The 21,340-nt window shown below is 37.5% G+C and overlaps 1 protein-coding gene and 1 non-coding gene across 2 annotated transcripts in view; both read left to right on the top strand.

Annotated features, from left to right (window-relative positions):
* The window catches only part of Astn2 (astrotactin 2), an 803,377-nt gene that overhangs the window by 273,960 nt on the left and 508,077 nt on the right, over positions 1 to 21,340 (top strand). The window lies entirely within an intron of this gene.
* On the top strand, positions 17,839 to 17,945 carry LOC116890399. The gene has a single exon (XR_004386602.1). It is a non-coding gene; the product is annotated as a U6 spliceosomal RNA (small nuclear RNA).

Below are 21,340 nucleotides of genomic sequence, written 5' to 3' on the forward strand. Positions count from 1 at the left end.
AAAGATGATTGCGAATTTTCCAGTCTAACTGGTGAGAAAAATCAAGTCATCATTTTCTCAAGTTATCATTTCCTCAAGTCATCACGAGTCAGGCATGCCAGGGAGGGTCAGCTTTGGGTGAGAGGTACAAGGAGCAGAGTTGTGAATAGTAGTTCAAGATAACTACTGCCTAATACACAGAAGTGGAGAATGAACACTTGGTTTTGCTCCTGAGATCTGTGTTGGTGCTCTAACATTGTAACAGTTAGAAGTCCTGCCCTGCAGATAAAAGAAAGAAAGATGGCGGCCCCTCTGCAGTGTGCCTTCCACACAACCTACTAGATAGAATGATGTTGAGATAGCTCATACAAAATCATATTCATAATGGCAGATTCCCCCACGTAGCTCCTGCCTGATGCATGTTTAGATCCTGCTTACCCGCCTAACCATTGCTCGCAGTCTTTTACTTTCCCCAAACCTTAAGGAACACACAGCTTATAATTGCTAGAGCTTGTTCAGGTGAAAGTCACACATTCTTTATGCCAACCAAACAGGAAGAAAATTTAAAGGCTTACTGTACAGGAATTATGAGAAGGGAGGATGTAATGTATCAGAAGAGTAGTTGCCCTCTGGTCCCTCATTACAAACAGAATGCAGAGATGTGAGGACTTGGCAATTAGCAGTATATATTCATGGATGATGTTTTGGTATGTTAAATTTATCATTAAATATTTGAACTGTTTATAGCTACTGGCAAGAAGACAGACAGAGATCTCAGTCTGCTAGTGGAGAAGGTGCCTCCAGGTTCTTATCTCTCCTCACTCTACTGAGACATATGTGTGCATCATTCTATTTTTAATGGCTAAGCATTCACCTTTGCCAGATATTTCCTGATATCCGGGCATCTGTCAGATGTCTGAATCAATCATATTGAGTAAATAGAAGACTGACAGCTACAAACTGTGTCAAAGTAGTGAATCTTGATATATATATATATATATATATGTGTGTGTGTGTGTGTGTGTGTGTGTGTGTGTGTGTGTGTGTGTGTGTGTGTGTGTGTGTGTAACATTTAAAGCAGAAGACAAAACAACAGAATAAGAATTCACTAAAGGTCCGTGATTCAAAGAGGAGTCTTGAACAGATATAGAAATTGGTATTTTGTGCTATCTATACTGTAACCCAAACCAAAAGAATGCTATCTTACTCAAAATGAGAACTTAAAACATGAACAATATACCGTTTACAAATGTTAATCAGTTCATGATAGTTCCTGTCATCTACAAATACAGAAACAAAAAGAACATTTAAATTAAAGGACTTGGCAATGTCACAAAGGACTCTAGAAACTCAGCTATGACTAAGGTCTCTTCATTCTCACTGTTTGTGTTAGCACTTTTACTTTGAAACTGTACCAGTCTCTTCTTAAGAGTCTGACCTGCCCTTATGGAAAACTCACTTTCTACAGATGTCATGGTACTTAATGCTGTCTAGAAGACAGCGGCCTCTGCTCTGCACAGTAACCACAGTCTGGAGTAGCTCCACTCTCAAAAGGGCAAAGCTAGGAACTAAGGAGAAACTGTAAGCCAGATAACTATTGAATCTCTTTAGGGTATGGTGAGGATCTAGTTTTAAATCTTGTTCTTTCGTCTATCAAGAGCATATTGATACCCCTTTCACAGCCTTCTGATAGTTCTACTGGGGACACTTTTGGACGATCGATGCAGTTCTTACCCAACCCGTTCAGATTGTTGAAACTGGATAGAGAGTTGGTTTTCTTTGGCTGTAACTCCTGATGCTCCAGTGCATTGCTCGGTTCCCGTGCACTCCTGGAAATACTAAGTGGACTCAGAGGTTTTAAAAGAGAGCACATGAAGTGGAAAGTGGTAGGAAATATCCCAAGAGTCAAAATGAGGGAGTGCAGTTAAATTTGACAAAGACTTGTTATATCCACACATAAAATTTTCAACAATAAATGGTTAAATTTGTGAAAATAAATAGTACCAATAAGTTGTAAGTTACCATCATAAAATGAGTTTTCCCCTTCCCTGTCTCACACACATGCACACACACACACACACACACACACACACACACACACACACACACACATGCATGAACGCACCCACGCACACCCACGCACAGGATCTTTGAGCTGAACCCATGTGTATAGAATCCACTAAGACCATCTCAGCTATGTAGCCGTGAGTACTGATGCCAGAAAAGACACATGACAAAATCAAGGTCCTGGTCAACTGATGGCAAAACCAAGATTTATTCAGAGTCCTGTGTCTTAATCTAGTTATTTTCAAGCTTTTGTAGGTAAGAGAAATGAAGCCTCAGATTCTACATTTCAAGCCTGTGGATGGCTGTTGTTAATGCTTCTGACCTGTCACATCAGGACTACGAAGATATGGCAAGGTTACAATAATTCCTCACCCTGGATAGTCTTTTCATGTTCTGCCTATTCAGTGAACGTCTGAGCTGCCATATTCATCAAACATGGTTTTGGAAAACAAACAAACAAAATAAAACATGTTCACTTACATCACCCCATCCTCATTCAGTCCCTTGAACACACCAGATCCTTATAACTTCCATTTTCTCAAGTTTTTTATTTGTTTCTTTTGGGTCACTTTAAACAACTTTCTGCCTTTACTGGGACACTATAGGTACCATGTTCCTAATTCACATTTAGTCAAAACGTATTCCTTCTCAGGTGTCCTCATTTGTCCTTTCCTGCTGTGACTCAATGAAAGAGTCCTGTTTTTAGTGGTGATAAATATGGACGCATTCAAATGTCAATATCATTGATACTGTACTAAGCCAAATGTACAATTGATACTTTGGGTGAAGATGAAGATGGGTATCAAGATGTACGTTCCCTTCATCTGTCATTAAAGTTCAGCACTGTGCCTGCTATTCAGTTACAGAAAATAGGAAGTACATCCTTATGTTTCCAGAACCACTCATACACAAATATGATAGTTCTTCCTCCACATTTTTCTACACGAGAATTCAGATTAAGTATTTTCAAGGTTGTGAAAAATTGGCTCAACAAAAACTATTCAGTAACCAATCACAAGAACCAAGATGATCTCATCTCTTCTTCTCAGGCCATCACATCCCAAAGAGCATCTCTTTGTATTCTTCTCACTGAAATATGCACTCACAGTTTTTCCTCCTATATCCCAGTGAACAAGGTCTTTTGTGTTGACAAGAGTTCCTCTTCCCAGTTGAAGTATTTTCCGCTCTAAAATCACCAACCTTCCTAAACTCTACTTAGTTAACTGACTCGTTTTCTCTCAGTAGGATGAATTAGTCTATAGTTATTAGAATTCTTTTTTATTAAAATAAGGTTAAAACTCAGAGTTGCTGTTTAAAAATTTGTCCAACCTACTAGAACTTAAATTCATACATTTAGAGCTTTTTTCTAGCTTATCTCTGCATTCTTCCCATCCCAGTGCTCAGCAAAAAGTCTTACTCTTATAAACCACTAAAGGCATAAATTGATAAGAATATCTGCAAGTGAGAAGTCAAAAACGAGAGCCTAATATATTTTCATGAGGCTTGATTCAAGCCCACTTTGGAAAATTTAGTTCAATTCGTTAGATTCAATTCAAGCAAGATTTTCTTAATTCCTCACTCATAAGTCGATGTGTTAGGAGCTATGGGAAATCACAGATAAATTGGAGTATTCATTTCATTGTGGATTTTACATTCACACAAGAATAAAAAAGGATCTGATAATATAGCTATTATAAAGAATGTAGTGTGCCATAAATCAAGAACAATGCATTATCCAAGTGCTTCCTTCCTGTAGAACAGTGAGAAATGGATTGGAGATGGGGAGTTTCAGGAGATGAACTACTGGTATTGAGAGAAAGATGACCTTTTAGCTTAGCCTTGGAGAATCAGTGGGGAGTGTATGTAGGTACAGTGCTTTAGCAAAGAATTCAAAACCAAAATCAGAAGAAGAATGCATGTATTCAGAGAGCACAGAGAAGTAGAGTTGGTATAGCATCTCGGATTACTCCAGATATAAGTGGAGATGAGGCACTAAAAAAGTAACAGGGGACAGAATGGGAAAATAATATGAAGCAGGCTCATAAAAATTCTTATCCTGTCTGGGAATGTAGCTCAGTGATAGAGCATGTGCCTAGCATGTTTGAATCCCTGAGTACTATCTGTTCTAAAGTAGAGAAAGATTTTGAAAATGATCATCACATATTAATAAGACTAACGGATACTAAAAAGTGGAAAGTGACTGTCATATTTAACCCCATCTATTAAGAGACATCTAACTTTGCAAAAAAACCTTCTAGATTTACTTTTCAATTAATGACATTCCATCAAGAGTGATAATTAGAGGTAATTAGGCAAAAATCAAACCATTCTCACAGTATCTTCTACTTTTATATTTGAAAAAATATGTAGCCTAGCTTCCTTTTTAAAAAGCTGTGTACGCATAGCCACAACTAAGTAGACTCAGTAGGTGTAAGAAAGAGAGCCGAAGTTGGGAGGGATAAGAATAAGGAGAAATAGAGAAGAAATTGGAAGGGAGGGAACGGGCTGAATTTGGTCAAAGCATATCATGCCTCTGTATAAAATTCTCAATAAAAATTAAAACCAATAATAAAATGAACATAATTTAAAATCAAAACAAGCTCTTTCTTCTATGAATCAATATATCGATCTAAGCAAAGTCATGGAGGCAAGTTTTGGCCATCATGCCTCAGAGTTTACATGTAAGTCTTGTTAAGAAGGATCATTTCTTTTAAGTGTCAAGAGAGAGCAGAAGTATTGAGAAAGATGCTATCCCTGAAGAGTAAGTAAGTACCATGCTACAGAGAATATAATTTCTTACCTGTATGGCATTGCCCAAATCAGCTGCATTTATCCAGAAATTTCAACAGTTAATAGAACTTACAGAAATGACTTGGAGTATAACCCTTGGTGCATTAGGAACAGCTCACATGGACTCATAAGAGTTCATCATTAGCCACTATGACCAACTATTTATTCAATATCACATGGTTGGTGGGGAAGTTTGATAGTCTGGGGATTTTTAAGCCAAGAAAGCTGGTAAACATCACAGATTGAAGATGTATTTTCTTAAGAAAGACAATTATTAAGCATTTATTCCCATTCCACTGAGGGACGCAAATGGACTGAAAAAGGACTGAGGAAAAAAGTCTTAGTCTAGACCTGAGCAGGTAACCTAAGCCTGACATTATACTCCTTACTATAAAGCATTCTTATTCTTCATCTTTCTGGTTACAGAAGGTAACCCAAAAGCCACAGCTAAACAGTTGAGATAACCAGACTGTAGCACTCAGGAACATCACAGTGGCTAATGATTTGTGGTGAAACAATGTTACTTAAGTTCTATGTAAAATGTTAGATTTTATACATTTAATCAGGGATAGCCTATAGTTCAGAGGTCCAATCCACTATAATCATAGCAGGAAGGATGGCAGTGTACAGGCAGGCATACATAGTATTGGAGGAGTTGTGAGTTCTTCATCTTGGACCAGAGGTGAACAAGAGAACTACTGGTTAAGAGGAAAGTTTGAAAGCACACTACACAATGACACACTTTCTCCATCAAGGCCACACCTTCTCCAACAAGGCCACACCTTCTCCAACAAGGCCACACCTACTCCAACAAGGCCACACCTACCAATAATGCCACTCTCTAGCTCAATCATATTCAAACCACCATATTACTTAATATAAGGATTTATTAATAGCAGAACAGTAATTATTTAGTGACATATTCATTGTTCAAACATTTGGTAAACCAGAGTAGATTTATACTCTGAGTCAAAATCTGTTATAGATCTTGACTTCTTTATTGTAACTGTAAAATATGAGAACAGTTTCTAATTTTCAGTCTTTATTGAGATATGAATAAAAACAAATGCAAAACTTATTATTGAAGTTGTGAAGTGACTGATGGATGAAAGCACTCATTACATTTTTTTGCAATGAGTGTTAGTTATAGTATCTTCATGAAATATTTATATTAAGTTAAGCAGTCTGTAACAGCATTAAAGTATAAATGGAAAAGGGAAATAGTACCTTACACCTTTGAGTTTAAATGTATTTTATTAGAGTGAGGCGAAATAAGCTAGATATAAGAATAGATATCTATTCTTATAGATTCACCTTTTACTTGATCCTTGTATGATTTTTAATTACATACTGATGATAGTGCCAGCCTTGACACAAATTTGTGACTTGCCCTTGACCATGTTATACACTACAGACTTGGGAGTCTTTGTCTTTAGCTAAGTGTTGAGTGAGAATGTATTTTAATGCAGTAATGGTCCCTAGACATCATGTCATCTGATCTAATGAGGAGAATCAGGGACACAAAGGTCCAGCAAGTTTGCCAATGTCACTCAGTAAATTAGTGGCACAGTACAAATTACAACACTAAATAATTCCTAAGATACTTTCCAGCTTGGCATTCATGTTTCTATGACCTTCTAAGCTCTAATAACTTAGAACATAAGTTTGATTGAAACGATTTATAAATGGCATTTATGGCAAATGGAATTTTCTTTACACAATTGAGATGAACTTCATTCATATTCACCCATCATATCCTCCTTATTTTCATGCCTTCGACAGCTACTTTTCATTTGAAATAGGATATGAAATAAAAATACAGTGTGTGTAGTTATATCACATAACATTCATGGGTTGCTCTGAACATTTCTGATGTTTATGTATTGTTTTTATTATTTTTGGACCTTATGTTAATAAACTTCAAAGTGACAAAAAGTATTTTATAAACTGTAAAGTCCAAGAATTCTCAAAGATGGGGAATGTTCCTGATTTGAAAGAGATGGCAACATTAAGATTTGTAGGTGCTGTAGCATATACAATCATGAGTGACAGTATGTACGTGATATGCAGGTAAATAAGCTGACATAATTATGGGTAGTAATTTTGACTCAGACTGAGAAGAAAAGTCTACAATATAAATATGTGTTTTACAGAAACTTGGTTTTTATTCACCTTATTAAAGGCAGTATGAAAATGAAACAGTTCCTAGACCTACATGTATTTTTGTCTTAAATATTAAAATGAATCATCTGATGGATGAAGGTGTGAATGTATGTATGTATGTATGTATGTATGTATGGATGGATGGATGGATGGATGGATGAATAGATAGGTAGATAACAGAGAGAGAGAGAGAGAGAGAGAGAGAGAGAGAGAGAGAGAGAGAGATGGGTAGGCAACATCAATTTCTATTGTGAATGGACCATAGTTTAGTCAATGAGCTGCATACTGAATTAGGTGTCAGCTAGTAGGATAGCACTTGGTACAATGTTGCTCAAGATGTATGAATGCCTTTACTAAATAGAGACATATCAAGCTAATTTTCTTCTAAAAATCACCTTTCATGAGCTGGGTTCAGCCAGTTTTCCATGAATTCAAATAGATTAAACCTTTTCCTTTAGGTCAGAATTAGTCTAGAAGCATCCTTCTGCTCTACAGAATATATAATTTTCCAAATCACCATTCTTTGGCCCTGAGCTTCATTAGATCCTCGTTCAAAGAAAATTTGTTGAAAGTATGAATTAGTCACTATCGTTAACTTTTATTTAGGCATGCAAGATAATGGAAACAAGCTTTTAAAACCATTTCCAATAAAAAGCATTGAAATGACAGCCACACTAATTCTATTTACAATTCATGAAGTGAATTGGTTACAAAGGCTTTCCTCTCATCAGAACAAGCCATTTGATGTAGTTTAATTATCTGTGCATAGGAGTTGGGGGTTATAGACAGGGACCAGTCACACAGTTAAGAGAGGTAATGATAAGTTTTTGATGAGACATAAAGATATATACAAATACTAAAGTGATAGTGGTAGGATTTATAATTTATTATGTATGTATTGTAAGTGAAGCACCATTATGAGACTTTAGATAACTATCCTGCTTTTGTAAGCATACTTCCATATAGTTATTACTTTCACTTATCATATACAAAGATTTATTTTTAAAGGGTTGATTGACATACATATTTGCCTAGTATCACTACTAGAAGTTGAACCAAGACTGAATAACATACTACCATTTTTGGTAAACTAGTCAGCAAGAGAGTTTCTTTAGCACTAAAAGAAAGAGGCATCATGGAATTTTCTTTCTAGGAGGTATTTGTAAAGAAGTATCAAAGGTAGACAAGAAACCTTTAGACAAAGAACTTACAAAATAAGGCAACTTGAAAAAATAAAATAAAAGGACCCATCTGGATTAATTACAAGCAGGGTGTGAGGAAACAGAACGAAGAAATGGGTCTGTTCATGCATTTATGAATTTTAGAGAAACTATTTTCTATTTCTGCTAGGTTCTCTTACTATATTTGGTTTGAAAGTGTTGTGAAATGTTATGTTGTGCAAAAGGATTGTGGTCTTTTAAGAAAGGGTGATCTGGGTCAAAGATGAGGTCATGAAATTTGAGAGAGGCTACAACAGCATGCAACAAGCTTGACTGTTCAAAAATTGAGAACAAGAAGGTTACAGAGTTCTAAAGAAATGGCACTGGAAAGTTTTCCTTATAGAGAAATTTCCAGTATGACTGAAAGTCAAGACAATGTTGCCTCTGAACTTGAAAGATGTTAAATCTCACATTGCAAACTATCAAATAAGAAGATGGCCTGCAATATATCTTTCAGTCACTCTGGAGTGATTAAAAGTAGGATCATAGATATATAACATTTGACATTTAAGCTAGATACTATTTTATTTTATCCAAGTACATCTAAAAAATTTATTCAGCTACTGACATTGGTTTATGCCCCACTATTTAAAAGAGTAAATCCTGTCATCGAAATATATTGGTTGAATTTTACAATAAAGGGTTTATTAACAAAACTTTGGAAATAGGTGACACTGGTTAACACTTGGTTGAAATAGATGGCTTATAGGATAGAAAGCTATGCTGTAAAGTGTTCTATATCTGCTCATTCTCAGTTAATTCTATTTAGTAACATGACAGGGGCTCTTCTGGTGTTGTTCTCCCTGCATAGCATTGTCTAACTTCCGCCATCTTCACTTTCACATGTGTTCTTTTGTTGCTTCATTAACATTATCCTTTGCATTTCAGCTGAGTGCCACATCCTCAAGGATGCACCTTCTAGATTAGGCTATTCCTCCTGTGTTCTTTACTCTAGTACTCTGTTTTTCCTTCATCCTAAGCTATATAAATGGTCCACACTGAGGTGTCAGTAACTATGCATCTTAGCATCTTCTTCACCCTTCATAGATACCTCAGTTACTATCTTAACAACCATGTCATGGAGGTCCAACCTTGCAATCATACTGTAATCAAATAAAAGCTTTACAAATTTATTAATATTATATCCTCTAAGAAAATGCTATGAATCATCACCAAAGTGTACTGTAAACTCAGCTAAGGCTCCATGGTAACAATGTTAGATGTGAAAACGTATGCATGTGTATTGAGGTAACAATTGACATATTGTCATCATTTTACAACTGAAGATATTAAATCACAAGTAATTAATTTTTTCCAAAGTCATCTATAAAGTGGTAGAGTCTAGATTTTATTCCAAAGTTTGGAACCACAAGCTCGTGTTATTAAATGCAATTACAACATGTAATTATGCATTTATTTGTATCATTTCACATTTAATTACTACTTGTCTAAGGAATTGCATGCTGTATAAATGTCAGAGCTCTATCATCATTCACTGCTTTATCCCTAAACCCATGTTGCTCTGTATCACACCCTTATGTTTAATAATGAATGCTAGAATTAATACAAATCAGATGAAATACTGGATTTTGAGACAAAGCTCATGAGATTCACTCATATTTCCAAATACCTCATGATATATAATTGTACATGCCAATTTTTCTTTTCAGGATTCTATGTACACTAAAATTCTAGTGGAAAGCAAATGTTAGGGTGGTCTTTGTCTTTAGATGAACTTTAGGGACTCCTGATCGTGGAACTCACATACCAGGAAACTGGACCAGCACAAGTTTCTACCTTTAATAAAGGTGTTTGGAAAGATAATGTGTACTCTGCTTCTACAAGTTCAGGAGTGCAATCCCAGCCCTACCCATGCTTATCTGTAGTACTTGGATGCTTTGGACCCCTTTCCTATACTCCTGTTTTTCTTTCTAACGAAACAGAAGTAATAAGGTAAACAGCCCACAGAGGGTTATTATGAGGATTAAATGAGATAAAGTGCATTAAACTCTTAGCACATGAGCCTTGAAAGTAAACCAAAGCAAACTATTATTACAGCTGTGATAGTGATAAAACCATGGCCTGAATAAAATAAGCCTTATGTGATCCTGACGAAAAGTGCAGTTACCCTGAGTTCTGACTATCACAGGTGGCTTTTAGAGAATTAAAAGAGAAGGACAAAGACGGTGGTGTGTCAGAAGAATGATTATAATAGAGTTCCAATGTGTGATGGTAGTTAGTAGATATCAATGACATTTAAGTTAACATGCAAATTTATTGTAATGAAATAAAATTAAAGTTTCATCCCCATTGGCTGCATTGCCATGTTTGAAAGGTTGCATAGCCAGATGTAGCTAGTGACTGCCATGCTGTAGAACTCAGATATACAGCATGGGATTGCTGCAGCCAGTTCACTTAATGCTGTGAAAGAATGCATTTATTTTACACTTTGTTCTACATTTCCTTTCATTGAAAATACTTTCTTTTTAGTGACAATTCTATGAGAGGTACTGTATTGTTTAATGGCACTCATCATGAAACTGGTTGAAAACATGAAATAGACCATTGCAGAATCTGCAAACTGTATCCCATTGGCTAACTGATATTTAATATAAATAAAGTTTTATTGAAATATGACCATGCTGAATAATTCTCACTTGAACTGGGAAAATAAAGAATCACAATACTATAGCTTGCAAATCCTAAGTCAGTTTCAATATTCCCATTTCTAGAGGATAAAAAGGATGACATATCTCTCTAAGGAATTGGTTCAGTGTTTTGACAGCAAAAGTGAATCACTCATCGGGTATTATTTATTCAGTCATGTATTTGTTTATTTAACAGTCAATGGATATTTATGAAGAACCTTAGTGGAAGCAGGATAGAAGCATGGATAAAATAAACAAAATATAAAACTCCTGGCATCACAGAGCTCACAATTTATGGTGCAAGGAGGCAGACATGAGACAAAATATATATGTTTATTTATTTTTTATATTATATACATATCATATAAATAAACAAATAATAAAGTGCATCAAATGCTCGAAGGAGGTGGGAATGATGAAGGATCTGTGTGTGTGTGTGTGTGTGTGTACATGTGTACTGTGAAGATGGAAGGGGGTTGCATAATTTTATGGTGGGTATCATTGAATAGTTGAAGGAGTCAAACTTGCTTGGCAAATATCCAGGGAAACCATCATTCATGTGGACATATGTGCAAGTGTAAAAGTTTCAAGCAGCGACTGAGTTTCACACTTACTAGGAAAATAGTCAAAAGTGTACTCTTCTGCACTGGAAACTAAGAAGTGTTAGAAGACAGGATGAAGGCATAAGGAAGAGTTTTAGCATCATCAGCTTGCTTGCTTTCACCCTGAATGCAGTCTTGAATCACTGGAGCATGCTGAGCAAAGGAAAAAACATTGCCTAGTTTATATTTTCAAATGATTATTAAACTACCAACTATAGAGAAAAAGCTTCAAGGAATCAATGCAAAAGTAGAAAGACCAGTGGGAAGCCCAGTATGAGGATACAGGCCACAGATGAAAGTGGCTTACATTAGGTATTAAGAGCATTGAGGAAAGAAGTGGTCAGAATCCAAACACTACATTCCCTTCACTGCTTCTTTTGTTTAGTGAGGACCAAATATAAGTCAGTCAGTCTGCTCAGGAATGGAAGTAACAAGCTAAAGTAGCGAAAGAGCACCATGAAGGTTCTACAAAACTGGTTTCATGGTTTGACATCAAAATTGGGGAATCTGTTTGCTATGACTCTAATATGTGCAAAAGCTGTAGTCCCAGATTTCAAGCTGTGTTTGAAGATAAGACCAAGGAGAAGATGACACCGAAGACCTATGGCAAGATGAAAAGAGAAATACTAAAATAAGTGTAAGAAAAAAAAGTAAGGGTTGACGAGAGTTGTGCTGGCCATGGTTAGATACGTTTGGAAGCAGAGTGAAAAAAATAAGGACTGTTGGGCAGGGCATAAAATGAGGTCTTGCAATTACACAATCATTGGTCTCTTCTTAAAGCTAGACAGGTAACTATTACAGCTATTACAACAGGTGGCCATTACAATTATTGCAACAATGGGCACATCTCGCCTGTCAGGTCAATAGAGTAGCATATTGGATCTATGGCAGAATAAGACTGTTGAAGGAAATGCTCCCCAACCAGCCTGTATAGCAATGTTAGATATGCTGAAATGTATTCAATGGGGAGAAAGCTTCTGGCTTAGCTGAATTTCTCTATAGCATGTGACCAGATATGTGCTCTTGGGCAAATAAATGGAAATGATGAAAGCCTGTGAGTAAGGTCAACCAACACCAAATAAATAACCACAGCTACAATCTGTAAGGAAACTTCATACCTAGTATACCCATTGGGGGCAGAACTGGATGAACAAATTTTGAATGGGTGAATAAAGCTGCTCTCGGAAGCCACAGGCTAGTCAGTGAAAATCTATGCCAACTATAGACTCACTATGAGCTGTTAATCATAGAAGACAATAAAGCTCTGGTATCAATTCAACCAGTTTGCATATCTTGCTTTTCTAACTTAGGAAGGTGGTACTTGCTTCTGTCAATGCTTTAGAGGATGATTCTTGCAAGGGTGTGTTCAACAACATTCATTCTTGATAAGCACTTCAGTGCAGGGGATTTAAGGCACACTGTCTCCTCCAAGATTCACGAATGCCATTATTTCTTAAACCTTGAGTCCAAAGTTGTCAATCACCAAGCACAGGCCATAAGAGACACTACTGATAATCTGGCTGAGAGAATGGTGGACTGTGTTGGTTTTGGAAGGCAGTAGGGACAAGATAGGAAGAGTCTGTGCATTAAAATCAGGCAGAACTTGATCAAAACTTGGCTCAGCCCTTGACTGTTGGTAGATACATTTTCAAGCAAGTTGATTTCCCCAGGACTCAATTGACTATTCTTTTTAATAAGGAAAAAGGTTCACCTTTGCCGTATTATTCTGATAATTGTAATCAGTGGAAAGTACTTGGTGCATTCTATGGCAAATACACACATTAAGAAAGTAGAAGTTATTAAATTAGGGGCAAAACAGACTCCCCAGAGTTGGCAATGATGAACCCACAAAGGACTTAATCATGATGGAGTGAAAGAAACAATAACAGATTTCTGAGCATAAGGGAACTCCTGGAAGCTGCTTAAACCTCAGCACTTAGCAATAGCATGAGCCTTTTCTGAGGATTTGATTCTATCTGTGGGGAGCCTGCCCATTGCTCCACATCGTCCTCTCCCCTTTCTGTTGACTGTAGGCTGCTTTTGTATAGAATGATTAAGGGCTGTGTGTGTGTGTGTGTGTGTGTGTGTGTGTGTGTGTTGTGTGTGTGTGTGTTGTGTGTGTGTGTGTGTATGTGTGTGCACGTGCGTATGCACGTGCGCACATGTATGCATGTGGCAGCCTATTAGTTATGTTGTTGAATGGCCTCTTTAAAGAACTTCCCTAAATGGGTTTCAATTTATATTGGACAACAGGGGACAAGGTGTGAACTTAGATGACCTCACTATGAGTTTTGTTCAGGACATAGCAATCAGTAGTATGTACCCCAGACAAGTTAGAGAGCCCAGATGTATTTGCTCTGTGCAGTAGAACAGCCTATGACAATCTCTCATTGACAATAAATGGATAAAATAGGAGAGCCAGATTCTAGTAAAGTCCAGTATGGGGTAAATGGACAAATGTTGCTTCATTTTACTGAACCATGATTGTCCATCATATACAAGAAATTATACCATAAAGCATTTTGTGAAAGAATATGTGCTCTAGTAATGAACGCTGCCACCCTTCACAATTAGATCACTAAAGGAAAGGAATGGGCTAGAGACTATCGTGTGCATGGCTTAAGGGAGATAGGGGATGTAAAGAGAGAGGAATAGGTAAATAGCAAGAGGAGGTGAAGTGTGCAGGACAGGGAGGGAGGGATGAAGGGAAGGAGAGAGCGAGGGAGGGAAGAAAATTTGGGATTCACAGAAAGAAAGTATGGAATTAATGTGATGTGGCTATATATCTAGTTGTAGGTAGCTCAATGTGCAGTATCTTATTGAATCTTTGCACCATCACCTGAAGTAGATGATTTTTGAAATTTATTTGTGGATAAGGAAACTTTGGTCATTATTCTAAGTGTTTAATTCTTTGATTCATATCTCAAGTTTATCTCATACAAGTGTGCAAAGAGAAAAAAAGGCAATAAAAAAGAGAGAGAGAGAAAAGAGAGAGAGAAAGAGAGAGAGAGATACCAGAGGGGAAACTGAGATGAAACAGTGGTGTAAATAAGATGAGAGATAAAATTTTGACAAGAAAGTAAGAGAGAACATTAGGCCCAATACCAATAAAGCGTACACTGAAATTAGCAATGTAAGAATTAAGTGGGTTCAATAGAGTGCACATATTATGTCAAATGATACAGTATTCCAGATGCCGAGGACTGTGTGAGCCAGGCCTCTGGGTTCTTTGGAAAGTCAACAATGTGCTTACCATCTGCCTACAGTGGAAATGGAGGTTACTTTGAGGTTCTCCAGCAGTAGAGACACGGCAGAGCTTCCTGTAACTCCTCCATTTTCCCCATGTGATGGTGACCTAATTGTTAAGCTTGTGTGTTCCTTAGAATCCCTTGGATCCCAGCTTCTAAAACCCCTCTGAGCCTCTCAACTGCCATGTCTTGTTACATCAATGACATGGGCTTGACATGTAGGAATAGTGATTTGCAGAAAACATTCTATTAAAACTCAATAGTCACTCTCTTGCTCTCTTGCTCTTGCTCTCTCCTCTTGCTCCTTACCCTCTCTTTCGTCATTCCCTTCCCACCCCTCCAAATGCTCATGGCCAGCCTCTACCCCTCTCTCTCTCTCATTCTCTCTCTCTCATTCTCTCTCTCTCTCTCTCTCTCTCTCTCTCTCTCTCTCTCTCTCTCTCTCCCTCTCTCTCTCTCTCTCTGCCTTTTTCTGTCTCTACTCCTTTAACTCCCCTCCCCATGACCTGAATAAGGCATATTCTATAATAAAAATAATTAGTCTTTTCGCTTTGACTGTATACATGTTATTTGATTCTACAGTTCCTAAGATTGCTGATACTTTGAGGAAAATACATCAATAAATCTGTAAGTCCCTGTGTCTCTTTCACTCCCTAGGTCTCTTTCTTCTATTTGAAGTGAACAAACCTTCTTGCAAAATGAGGGATTACCCTTATCTCCATATATTTTGTGTATTTCACTTTGTTCTTTTGTTTTTTTTGTTCATGCATGTAACAACTGCATTATTAATCATAATGTGTTCTGACTAGCTTAAGTATGTATTTTATCCTTACAGTATCCTCATGAATTGGAAAGGAAAGAGTTTTTGTTTCACATCTATTAGAGGAAAATAATGAATCTCAGAGGAAAGAAATAACTTGGAGGAGACCACCAAGCAGTGTACAGGAAAATAGCTCAGGGGTCCTATATCACTGATGTCTATATTGCTTCAATTGAAGCCTTTGGGATCCTGTAAATGTGCAGTGGATGACCATGTTGGATTTTCATGATCATTTACATGTGTTAATCTTTTTCATCATTTATATCATGATGTGGTGTTCTTGTTCCATAATCATGTGAATTGAAGTCCTAACCATGTTAATTCTCACTTTGGAAATTGAGGCCAAGTTAAATACCTAAGGATTTCCATTTCCTCTATCTTCTGAAAATCCTAACAGAATTAACTCTTGCTCATAAGATATATCTGAAAGATAACAGTAAAGTGATTTGGTCATTGGAAAGGAGTCTTATAACCTTTTCTTTTAAGTTATTATCAAAAGACTAAAAGCCATGGTCATGAAGGGACATTTGTATACTCAATGTCTCTCACAAAAATCATGGATAGTCCAGGCAATATTTGAAGTGCATTGAATAAATATTCTTCACCTTGAGGAATGAATACAGTGGGGATGATTAACTTGGAAACTACGGCTCTGGATCTGGATCAGGGCAAGTGATTTTACAAAATCAAAAAGCTGTTGAATTCAAACCTTACTCTGACTCCTGTGCCTGGCTTCTTTAAATTGCCTTACCTCTGCTCGCTGCTCCTACACTGAGCACGTGAAAGTGACTGCTTTTGAAGATACAGATTTCCAAGGTCTGGCTTCCTATATTTCCCGAAAGATTCCTCAGCATCAATTAAGTCTAGCACGACTGTATGCCACTGACCCATGGAAACAATGTGACTAACAGTGTTTATTCTGTTACATGCCTTTCCTCTGCTTTGCTTGGTATGAAAGTCCCATGCTTCTTATAAGGGAAAAACAGGACGACCCAGCACTGTAACACAGGCTGTGAAGCCAGGCTTTCAGTGATCTAATAGTGCCTTCCCCATTCTTGCATCATTTTGTCTTCTGACAAAGCCTTTACTTAACCCATTCTAAGATCAGTTTTGTTGTCTATAAGATAGTTGGGCACCAATGGGAGAAAAAGCCCTTGGTCCTACCAAGGTTAGACCCACAGTATAAGGGAATATTGGGGGGGGGAGAACAGGGGGGTGGATTTGGAGGGGAACACCCTTGTAGAGGAAGAGGTGGGGGAGGGGATGGGGGCTTCTGGACAGGAAACCAGGAAAGGGAATAATATTTGAAATGCAAATAATGAAATATCCAATTAAAAAAAGAAATTTAAAAAAAGATAGCATTAGAAGCTATCTCATAGGGTCATTCAAGGGTAGGCATGAACTAGAAACAAGAATGCAGAGATTCTAACACTACTACTACCTTTCCACTGTCTTTCCATCCTCCACCATTACCATGGTCCTATTCTTGTAGAAATACTCCTAGAAGATGTGTGTGTGTGTGTGTGTGTGTGTGTGTGTGAGAGAGAGAGAGAGAGAGAGAGAGAGAGAGAGAGAGAGAGTGTTTTCTAGGCTCCTTTCTGTGATTCTTTGCACAACCTTTATTAACTCACACCACACTATACCTTGTACTGGTGATAGCCATTTCACCTAGTCCTTGAAGATAGAAGAATGAATGGATTCATCACTAAATCCTTATCTCATGCCAGCTTCAGGCAACCAGTAAAAAGGATCACAACCACAGGCATAATAAAGAAGTCTTAACTTTGGAACAGGTATAAAACAAAGTCTATGTGAGGAGGAGAAAAAAATGGCATGTACCATAGCAAGAAGTTTAAGAGAGGAGTTGTAGCCATAGAGATGGAAGACCTATCAAATCATGGAGGAAATTCAGTAGCCCCTCCTAGTCCATAGCTCTTATGTTGCTCTCAGTGCTATCAGCAGGGATAATGACATCATTTCTATTACGAGGGATGCCTATGTTCCCAGCAGTATAACAATTATTTATTGTATCGTCTATGATACTTCCGATAAATAAAATTGGTTTAGCATGCTCATTTTCCCAAGAAGTATACCAATTTGCTGCTGGAGGGACAGCTCAGCAGTCAAGAGACTATGCACAGAGTACCTAAATATGGTTCCCAGAATCCAGTTCAGGAGACCCACACATGACTTTAACTATAGCTCCAGGAATTTCTACAGCCTCTTCTGGCATGTGCAGATACTTTTGTGGAATGTACATATGCAGTCTCCAGCATACGTACACATAAATGAAATAAATCTCTGCACTTATTTCAGAAGCAGATATACTAATATTAGAACAATAAAGAGAATATTATTATGGCCCAGGTGCAAGGATGGCACAAATTCATAAATCAAAGTATATTTTGCACCAGTTGTTATGAAAGTTGCCAGTCAAAACACAACTGGGGGATTGGTAAAGTACCTTAAAGGCACTGTGTAGTAAGTAGGAGGCAATAGTTGCCCCTTAGTCATGGCCTTCAAGCTTCTCAATATTATAGTCAAGTCACTTTGGAGTTCCTTGAATAATTGTATTTGAACCTGAATATGTGTTTTAAAAGAAGAAAAAAAAGGTAAAAAAAAAAAAAAGAAAGGAAGGACGTAACCAGTATCAATCATACCAGATCAACCCATGCTAGTATAACCTCTAAGCACTAATTAAAATGACCTAGGAGGCCTCAGATAAATGAAAATGGAGAGTCAGCATGTAAAATGCAAGTTTACAATGTAGTCATCAGTGATTTTGAAATTAACAAGATTGAAATATTGTTGACATTGTAAAGAAAGAGCATATGTTAAAGACACCTGTTCAAAGCTGATCATCTATCAGTAAGGTGGCTCTGTGCATTCGTAGAGAAACTAGATCCCAAGAAATAAGAGATCTTCCCCAGGTAGAAGAGCCATTTGCCTGACCAACATCTAAATAGCAAGTTTATAGAGAGCACCTAACAATACTCTGTTTAATCCTGCCATGTTTCTCAGTGAATCAACTCCAGCCCACATTCTTAAACACCTCAGTCATGCCTACTGACCCACTAACAAGGCAGATGCTGCCGTTAAGCAAAACCAGATAGACAGATTAGATAGATAGATAGATAGATAGATAGATAGATAGATAGATAGATAGATGGTAGATAGATTGTAGATAGATAGATAGACTGTTTTAAATCCCATAGTAGGAATCATTTCTGTTCCAGTACATCTAGGACATCACCTTTATATTTATTTGTATAAAAGGACTCTCACAATGTCTTATAGTATATGTATTCAGATATGAATACCAATTCTTTATTAGAGAACATATATCAAAGTTCTTGCATTATTTCTGTTGCTCATCCTGAATGGAACTGATTTATACTACTTTCTATAACTGTAGCAATGAGTTACTTATGGTTAAAAAAATGAGATTCCAAGACTTTTGGTAAAGACTCACAGCTGAGGTCACTATAGTCATTGTTATCCTTAACTCTAATTAAATTGTTACATCATTTTAAAAAAAAGCAAAAACAGATTATGTGTAAGAGAACCAAAATTTGGCCATGTTTTGAAGGGTGTTTTCATTATGTGAGTTCTGCCTTCTCAGTTTACAGATGAGAAGACTGAAGAAGATGGAGAAAACATGATTTGCAGAGGGAAAAACACCTTTAAATGTAATCCTTGAATGGCATTTGAATGACACTGGTTACATTGAAAGCAGCTGTAATCATCTCATACCTTTTAAATAACCACATTCCCACCTAATTTTCCTTTGCCTCTCACTCTCTCAACCTCTGATTTCCCTTCCTTTGATCTCATCCTTCTACTAGCCAAGCTGTGCTTTTCTCAAGGGTTGGGACTAAGTCATCTTCAGGGGATGTTGCAATGCCTCAGTGAATAAGAGCATTTGCTGCACAATCATGAGGACTGGCATCCAGACCCCAGCACCAATATAACACAACAAACATCCCATTCACATCTGTAACACAAGCTCCAAAAGAGCAGAGATGGGAAACTTTCTGGGACTTGCTGGCTTTCACCTTATGTGAGAAACACATGAGCCCCCCAATAAAGAAAAAACTTGCATCATAGGAATAGGTAGAGTGATAGAAGAGAACACTCAATGCCCTCTTATAAGTTCTATATGTGAATATACCTGCACATACACATAAACATATACTCACATACCATAGTAAGAGGTTTGCAAGTATACCTCAAATAGCCCCATTCCTCAAGTGTCAGTGGAGGGGTTGTCCATAATTGGAACGTCTGTATTACACTCCCTCCCTTGATGGTCCAGGGAACACTGCAGAAGAAAGGGGCATGCAATGACATATGTCACTTGCATTCTATTACTCTATGCAACAATCTGGCCCTCAGTAATGCCATTGCTTCCTTACCACTTGATCCTGTACCTGATTCTGGGATAGGTCACAGAGCCTCAGGGCAAAGAGATAATAGCTGCAGTCATATCAGGAAAGCATGCCTTACTCCATACTCTGAGACACCAGAGAGTTATATTTCTAAGTACCAGGGACACAAAGAGTAAACAGGAAAGTGAACAGCCAGAAGCTTCCCTGGTCTGTGAAGATAAGTGATGACTGAGCTGGGAGCAAGTGAAAATGGAATCCTAAGAGTATGACAAGGAGGGAGGATGGCAGTCAGAAAGCCAGGCTGATGAAAAAGATTGTACGTCTCCAGTATCCTCCTAAGGCAACACAGCAGCCTTCCACTGTGCCCCAAGTCGGTGTGTAGCTCCTTCTACAGGGAATGCTGCAGACAAGGAAGATAACTGGCACCAGGCTTCTGGAAAGATGGGAAAGGGTCATGGAGATTGTCTCTTTGACATGCCAAACTCTATAGCTAAGAAACAAAAAACAAATAAACAAACAAACAAAACTGTGGTGTCTTTAACTTTTCAAAGCGATTCTTTGTGCTCAGTCTGTTTTTCTTCTACTAAAACAAGATTTCGAATGGGTCTCTCCCACTCAGGAGCAAGAGAAACTCAAGGATAGGTAATAGTTTCAGCAACAGTAAATGTGCCAAAGACTATGCTAAGGACTTAAAATTTCTTTCCATTTAAATTCCCAGCTGATGCTTGGTCTCAATCACATTATACGTAAGTAAAAGGTCCCAGAGAGAGAGAAAAACAATTAATATCACTTCTAGTAGCACAGGCAGGATTTGAATCGAGAACAGGAATCTTCCAGGGTCGAACACTTTACCAACCCATTGGCCATATATAATTTAAGGGAAGAGCACTGTTCACTTTGAAGTGCTATAGATTAAAAATAAAGTCCAGTTGTTCCTGAACAGTAGGGTTCTGTTGTTTCTGCATAAGAGTTTATGAAGAGGGGTTGGGGATTTAGCTCAGTGGTAGAGCGCTTGCCTAGCAAGCCCAAGGCCCTGGGTTCAGTCCCCAGCTCCAAAAAAAAAAAAAAGAAAGAAAGAAAAAGAAAGAAAGAAAGAAAGAAAGAAAGAAAGAAAGAAAGAAAGAAAGAAAAAAGAGTTTATGAAGAAAGGATGCATGTAACATGAAGTGAGAGCTCTGTAAATAAGGAGTAAGAAGCAAGAGTAAATATATCACAGCCAACACAGCTCGTCTGCAGCTGGCAATACTGAGTTCTCGTAACTAGCATGATGGAAATTTGCTTAATTGAATTCCCTTATGGGAACTACTTTAATGAAGAGATTAAACATTTTTTAGGTCTGCATTATTAACCACACACAAATGTGTGTTTTTAATGTGCTTAAGGATATTTCAAATTCATTTTACCTTTTTTATAGT

Source organism: Rattus rattus, chromosome 1 (assembly GCF_011064425.1).
Source record: "Rattus rattus isolate New Zealand chromosome 1, Rrattus_CSIRO_v1, whole genome shotgun sequence".
Classification (NCBI taxonomy): Eukaryota; Metazoa; Chordata; class Mammalia; order Rodentia; family Muridae; genus Rattus; species Rattus rattus.